The following is an 8,411-nucleotide window of genomic DNA, read 5'->3' on the forward strand; positions in this document are numbered from 1 at the left end:
CCATAACTTGACCCTCACCTCCAAATATGGCTGCTGAAGATCCATGTGTCAACTGCTGAGTATACATACAACCAAGTTTGGGCTGGAGGATTTATGAGCATTGAAAGTGATCTGACGACATGTGTACCGTTTAGAAGGACAGCGGCAGTCCAGGCTCTGCAGTATAAGCTAGTATTTTGTTTCGGGATGGGATTGGGAACTCCAGCACGTTCACATTCACGAGGGACCACTAGCTGTCTCATCATGCAGCACCTGCGGACCACCCTAAGGAAACTTAAGGTGGCTGACTTGCAAAAATCGTGCTGGGTGAGCAGTAGCACACCTGGTCGACTGCTTGAGAAAAGCTTAAATTAAAGTGCTGATGGATCTGGAAAGTCATTAGTAGGGCTGTCATTCTCATTCGTATTGCCTGGCTTATGTAAAAAGGAACACTGTAAAAAATGCAGGGTTCCACACAATTCATTTATGTTGCATCAACACAAAATATTTGAGATAAGTTAATTGGTTTTGACAAATTGAAGTGGATGGAACATAAAAAAATTAGGTTGTCCACAAAATATCTCAAGGATTGTGTTGTTTCTGTTCATTCTAAATATGTAGTTTGAACAATGATGTACAATTAGTGAGAAGTGATTTAGTGGTTTCATTGGCAAGTGGTTTGTTGTAGTGGTTTATAGAGAGGCTTTTAACCTAGGGACCCTTTTAGGCAATACCATTCATTCATTCATTTTCTTTTCGGCTTAGTCCCTTTATTAATCTGGGGTGGCCGCAGCGAAATGAACCGCCATCTTATCCAGCACATGCCCTTCCAGCTGCAACCCATCACTGGGAAACACCCATACACTCTCATTCACACACATACACTACGGACAATTTTAGCTTACCCAATTCACCTGTACCGCATGTCTTTGGACTTGTGGGGGAAACCGGAGCACCCGGAGAAAACCTACGCGAACACAGGGAGAACATGCAAACACACAGAAATGCCAACTGACCCAGCCGAGGCTCGAACCAGCGACCTTCTTGCTGTGTGGCGACAGCACTACCTACTGCACCACCGCATCGTCCTCAGGCAATACCAAAAGTATTTAAAAGACACATGAAATTTGTGTCAACACACACAGTTTGACTGTGCCAATGTGTCAGCAAATGCGACAGCCAATGAACTTGATGTATTTGAGATTACATATGTAAATGTGATGCAATGGTCTGTTGGGATAGACAAATGTATAAATACAATTGCTACATGTTCTAAACAAATATATACAGAACTAACCCTTAACCAGGGGCTGACTTAGGGATTTAGGGGCACTTAGCAATTCCAGGTATGTGTTATGAAGCGGACAGGAGACAGAGGTAAGGAAACGTTAGGGTGTTTATTAAATGACAACAAGGAGCACATGAAGGATAGCCAGGAGGATCAGGAATGATGTTGGGGTCTTTTCCTCCGTGGCTGGGTAACAGGAATACACGAGGATGGACAGCACACACCAGATACAGCTGACAGAGGATGACACAGACTTGGAAGGACTGGAAGACAGGACGATTCGGGTGGACCAGGAAGACTAGGAGGAATACAAAGAGAACAGGTAAGTAAAGCGTTTGTTTTAGCTGAGGATGACTACGCTGAGTGGTCGCTCAGTTGTCCGCTTTCGTCGAGACGAGCCCGGACAATGAGCGACTGGAGTGCTGTGCTTTTATCTGGTGCTCGTGAATGTGATGCAGCTGTGTGCTCATTAGAAGTCAGGTGATGGTGATCTTCGTGAGTGGGGATCGTGAGAGCCTGACCAATCCGTGACAGTACCCCCCTCCCCAGGGCCCGCTCCTGAGGGCCGACACCTCCGACGCCGTGGTGGTCTCCCTCTGCCTCTAGGCGCTGGGAACTCAGGGTGGCTCTCATGAAACTCCACCATGAGACTAGGATCGAGAATATCAGCTCTGGGAACCCATGTCCTTTCTTCGGGGCCGTACCCTTCCCAGTCCACCAGGTACTCCAACTGGCCACCACGACGTCGGGAACGCAAGATCTCCTTCACTGCGTAGACGGCTCCTTCTTCTAGGAGCAGTGGAGGAGGGGGTTCCTCTTCGTGGTCAGGCTCTGTGGAGGGAAGAACAGGATCGTGATAGGGTTTCAGGAGTGATACGTGGAATGTAGGGTGAATACGGTAGTGAGAGGGTAATTGTAGTTTGTAGGTGACGGGGTTAACCTGTTCCACGATGGTGAAGGGACCAACAAATCGGGGACTTAACTTGCGAGAGGGCAGTCGCATGCGTATGTCCCGGGTGGATAGCCACACCTTTTGTCCGGGTGTGTATCTGGGTTCTTCAGACCTTCTTCTATCGGCGGTTACCTTGCTTCGACGGACTGCCCTCTGCAGATGTTGATGAGCCTCGTCCCAGACTCTCTCGCTCTCCCGGAACCAGTGATCCACTGCGGGGACATCAGATGGTTCGCCATCCCAGGGAAAGAGCGGTGGTTGGAAGCCCAGGACGCACTGGAATGGCGTGAGTCCGGTGGAGGGTTGCCGCAGTGAATTTTGGGCATATTCTGCCCAGCCCAAATACTGGCTCCAGGAGCTCTGGTGACCACTGCAGAAGGTCCTCAGGAACCGTCCCACCTCCTGAATCTTCCTCTCTGTCTGCCCGTTGGTTTGGGGATGATATCCAGAAGAGAGGCTGACGGCCACACCTAGGAGCTTGAAGAAGGCTTTCCATAGACGTGAGATGAACTGTGGACCTCTGTCCGACACAATATCTTCTGGAATACCAAATGACCTGAAGACTTGATTAAAGATATTGTCGGCTGTTTCAAAGGCTGTGGGAAGACCTTTCAGAGGGATTAGTTTGACAAACTTTGAGAATCTATCTACGATGACTAGAATACAGGTATTACCTTCTGACGAGGGGAGGTCAGTGATAAAGTCCACTCCTAGGTGTGACCAGGGACGGTTCGGAATCGGCAAGGGATGGAGCTTTCCAGCGGGTAGATGACGTGGGCTCTTGGATTGGGCACAGTCCTTACAGCCCTGAACATATTGCCTCACATCCCTTGCCATGTTTGGCCACCAGAATCGTTGGGATACTAGCGAGAGAGTATTGTTGATCCCTGGATGTCCAGTGCCTAGCGAGGTATGTAAGGAGTGGATCAGATCTACCCGGTGTTCAGGTGGTATGAACTGCCGATGAGGAGGGCATCCCGGCGGAGCAGGGGCTTCCGGAGTGGCAACGACTGGAGGAGCGTTCCAGGTGATCGGACAAATGGAGATGTGTTCGGGAAGAATCTTCGTTGGGAGTTCTTCATGATCGTGATGCTCGTGTAAACGAGAGAGAGCGTCTGCTCTTAGATTCTTGGGTCCTGGACGATAGGAAATGGAGAAATCAAAACGTGAGAAGAAAAGTGACCATCTGGCTTGACGTGGACATAGTCTCTTGGCCTCTTTGATATATTGGAGGTTTTTGTGATCTGTGATCACCTGGAACGGATGTTTGGCTCCCTCCAACCAGTGACGCCACTCCTCCAAGGCTAGCTTGATTGCTAGAAGCTCCCTGTCTCCTATGCTGTAATTCTGCTCCGCCGGGCTCAACTTCCGAGAGAAATAGGCACAGGGATGCAGTCGGGGCGGTGTATCATGATGTTGGGATAATACTGCCCCGACGCCGGTGGTGGATGCGTCCACTTCCACCACGAAAGGAAGATTTGGGTCAGGATGAGTCAGGAGTGGGGCCCTTGTGAACTCCTTCTTAAGAAGGCGGAAGGCTGCGGCTGCTTCTTTGGTCCACTCCAGTCCTTTGGGTTTACCCTTGAGGAGATTAGTGAGAGGTGATGTAATCCTGCTGTAGTCCTTGATAAACCGTCTATAAAGTTAGCAAACCCAAGAAACCTCTGGAGCTCCTTAATGGAAGTGGGTTCTGACCAGGATAGAACAGCCTCAATTTTCTTCCCATCCATACGTATACCGGTTTGGTCAATGATGTATCCCAAGAAATGAATCGACTTCTGGTGGAATGAGCATTTCTCCGCTTTGAGGTAGAGGTGATGTTCTCTCAATGTGTGTAGGACCTCCGCAACGTGTTGGCGATGTTCGGCCTCACTCCGGGAGTAAATGAGGATGTCATCTATGTACACTATTACAAAGTGGTGAAGAAACTCCCGGAGGACTTCATGAATGAAGTTTTGGAATACGGAGGGGGCGTTGACCAGACCGTAAGGCATGACCTCATATTCATAGTGGCCAGTAGGGGTCACGAATGCTGTCTTCCATTGGTCCCCCTCACGTATTCTTATCAGATTATACGCGCTGCGGAGGTCCAATTTAGTGAAGACTTTAGCTTCTCGGAGCTGTTCCAAAGCGGCTGGTACCAGAGGAAGGGGATATCGGTATTTTACTGTACCGTTATTTAGGACCCTGTAGTCGATGCATGGACGCAGCCCTCCGTCCTTCTTGGCCACAAAGAAGAAGCTTGAGGCGGCTGGTGATTTTGAGTGACGTATGTACCCCTGACTCAGAGCCTCCCTTATGTAATCTTCCATTGCCTGATTCTCTGGAAGCGAGAGCGGGTAGATCCTACCTCTTGGCAACTGGGCATCTGGAACTAGGTCGATCGCGCAGTCCCATGGCCGATGCGGCGGTAGCTGGGAAGCTCTCTTGGGGCAGAAGACATCATGAAAGGAGCTGTACTCCTTAGGAATGTGGATAGACTGCTTCTCAGGAGGACTCTCGACCGATGTTGTAAACAAAGAAATGGGGGTTCCGACCTTGAAGAGGGAGATTTGGAAAACAGGTAGGTGTACATCCAGATCCCCATTTCTTTATCTCTCCTGTGCCCCAAGAGATGATGGGATCGTGCTTCACCAGCCACGGGCGCCCTAGAATGATGTCCATATTTGCACCCTCCAGAACCAGAAATTGAATCCTCTCTTGATGTAACAACCCCACTTGAAGAAGGATGTCTTCGCATTGTCGATGGATACGGGTCGAAGATCGAGTGCACTGGGTTATCGGTTGTATCTGGTATATATGCGAGGACGCCTCAGTACGTAGGTGGAGTTGACGACAGAGGGATTGGGAGATGAAGTTCCCTGCTGACCCGGAGTCGATGAGGGCTGTGACAAGGAGAGAAATAGAGGCAGTAGTTATTTGTACGGTGGTAGTAAGTGGTTTACATTGTTCAATATTCGTACTGAATACACTCACTGAAGTCCGAATGGGACGAAGGGGACACTCCATACGGGTGTGTCCACTGACACCGCAGTATAGACACAGACCCCGGGTCAGCCTCCTCTGTCGTTCCGCTGATGTCAGTCTTCCAGACTCTATTATCATGGGTTCTGGTTCTGGAGAGGCTGTTGACTCAGGCGATTGGAGGAGTGCAGACGAGGGGGTGATGGTGTCCTGTTGATAGGAACGGAGACGATCGGAACATCGGAGAGAATGTTGGATGAATCTCTCCAGACCCATAGTATCATCTAATGTGGCCAGCTGGATTCGGAGAGTGGGTTCCAAGCCGAGCCGGTACGTGGTCAACAACGATCTCTCATTCCATCCACTTGCAGCTGCTAGAGTGCGAAACCGGAGAGCATATTCCTGTGTAGATAGAGTACCTTGCTTTAGATGATACAGCTGCTCTCCAGCGGCTACTTCCCCATCAGAACGTCCAAACACCTCTTTGAAATACTCCGTGAAGGTAGTGATGGAATTCATGACCGGCCCGGCTTGGTTCCAGATCGTCTCAGCCCATTTAAGTGCAGGCCCAGAGAGTAGTGATACGATGTAGGCGATCTTTGACTTATCTGTGGGATATAGAGAAGGTTGCATTTCGAATATGAGGGAACATTGTAACAGAAAACCATTGCACTCCCCCGCTCCGCCTGAGTAGGGCGCTGGTCGGGCCATGGGACTGGAAGGAAGGGCCGAAGAAGAAACTGTGGAGGCGGAAGTGCTCGGTGCTGGTGGTGCGTTGGAAAGTGGAGCTGGTGGCTGTAGAATCCGCTTCAACTGGTCCACCAGCTCTTGAAAGTGATCGGGGGTGCTCATGTTGTCGTCGTTATAGGTCCGGGCTTCTGTTATGAAGCGGACAGGAGACAGAGGTAAGGAAACGTTAGGGTGTTTATTAAATGACAACAAGGAGCACATGAAGGATAGCCAGGAGGATCAGGAATGATGTTGGGGTCTTTTCCTCCGTGGCTGGGTAACAGGAATACACGAGGATGGACAGCACACACCAGATACAGCTGACAGAGGATGACACAGACTTGGAAGGACTGGAAGACAGGACGATTCGGGTGGACCAGGAAGACTAGGAGGAATACAAAGAGAACAGGTAAGTAAAGCGTTTGTTTTAGCTGAGGATGACTACGCTGAGTGGTCGCTCAGTTGTCCGCTTTCGTCGAGACGAGCCCGGACAATGAGCGACTGGAGTGCTGTGCTTTTATCTGGTGCTCGTGAATGTGATGCAGCTGTGTGCTCATTAGAAGTCAGGTGATGGTGATCTTCGTGAGTGGGGATCGTGAGAGCCTGACCAATCCGTGACAGTATGGGGGCCTAGCATTGAAACTCAAAACATTCTCTTTCTCTATATATTTTTTTCTCTGTAGATTCTTTTTTTTTGTAAAAAACAAAACTGCATGTTAAAAACAGATTTTAAGTGGAATCTTTATCTTCTTAATGTAAAATTAAAATCAAGTTCACAAATTATGTACAGTTAATTAGCTATATTTGTGATTAGATTTTAATATTTGCTTGTGCAGCACGGAAGGAACATTCCACTAGACTATTCACGGGGGTCCTCGGTTTTGAAAAGAATAATGTTAAAATCTTAATGGTTATAGACAGATTTTACAACATATGATAGAAAACTTCTAAAACAGCTATACGATTAAAATCTGCTTTTTGGCATTGGTTGGGGCCCCCTAATTCCCCAGGGTCCTAAGCGGCTGCTTACCTCGCTTATTGGTTAAGTCCGTCCCTGCCCTTAACAAAGTCAAAGTCTTTATGGTGACCTGTTATGGTAAAACAAAAATATTTTAAAATACAATTTCTAGTAGTCTTTACTAAAATCACTATTGTCACATGATCCTTCGGTATCACTCAGTGGGAGAGTTAGTTCACACAAAGTGAAGTTTCATAAACTAATTTCGAGAGGAGCACGTGATAAGATTGATATGAGGAGCACGTCTGGCTACTCATCTGTAATCAGTAATAATCCAATCAGAGTGATCCTAGTTTACTATAAATGGATCATTTTCTCCCTACTGTTCTATCTTCGTTTAGAAGAATCCCCCCTTCCACCCCATCTCCTCCTTTTCCTCCCTTTTCTAAAGGGGGAGCTCTCGAGACCTACCTGGTCTCGGATCTCCTGATATGCTTATCGACCAGGCGGGAGCCCTGGGCTCAAATATCTCCGAGCTCAGGGTTCTTTCCCGGGACAGCATGCCAAACCTGCTTTATACGCCAAGCATATCTAAGTGGGAACTCTTGAAAATGAAAATTTGCTTAATTTAGTCCTTGGTGATTTACAGAGTGCAAGTAACCAGCCACAGTTGAAGAAACACAAAGGCAAAATAAAATTAATTTGAGGGTCCTGACTTGAGGTTTTATGAAACAAAACATCTGTTCTGAACAAGACACTGAACATTATTACCTTTGATCCACAATCTCTCTAAATGGCCTCACTTCCGAAATAGTTTGGAGCACAAGCTACACTGTAAAAATAATCTGCAATTTTACGGTTTATTTCCGGCAGCTGGGGTGCCGGAAAAAAACTTAAAATAATGGCCGTTAAATTACAGAAATTTACTGTAAAATAACTGAAGTTGAATTACAGAAATTTACTAGAAATTTAAATTTAAGGAAATTTCTGTAATTTAATGTCTGTTATTTTACAGTAAATTTCTATAATTTAACGGCCGTTATTTTACTTTTTTTTCCGGCACACCAGCTGGCGGAAATAAACCGTAAAATTGCAGATTTTTTTTACAGTGTACTTAATGTAGGCTAGTTTGTTTACAATAGAGTAGAAAGAAGCGTGTGTTGTTTTGTTCATCAAAATGGTACTTATGTGTGTTTTAATGTTATCTTTAATGCAGCAACCTATAAAGTAACAGACTTCTCCAAGATTCCCAACATATTGTATATTATGCATTCGGAAGCTTAAGATCGAGACAATTGTGAATCTACCCAGAACTATTTGCCAAGGTTGTGTATCAAAGTTTGATCATTCACCACAAGTATTTAATTTGTTTTCGCTTTGTTTGTTTGTTTTTTGTTAACTATTTTATGAATCCTGATTTCTGAGAAAAAAAGGCCCTGTAATGTTAAAAAGTCACCTACACTCTTTACTGTAAAAAAATGCAGGGTTCCAAACTATTTCTTCGTGTTGTCCCAGCACAAACCGATTAAGTTAACTTAATC

This window comes from Danio aesculapii, chromosome 5 (genome assembly GCF_903798145.1).
Source record: "Danio aesculapii chromosome 5, fDanAes4.1, whole genome shotgun sequence".
Taxonomy (NCBI): Eukaryota; Metazoa; Chordata; class Actinopteri; order Cypriniformes; family Danionidae; genus Danio; species Danio aesculapii.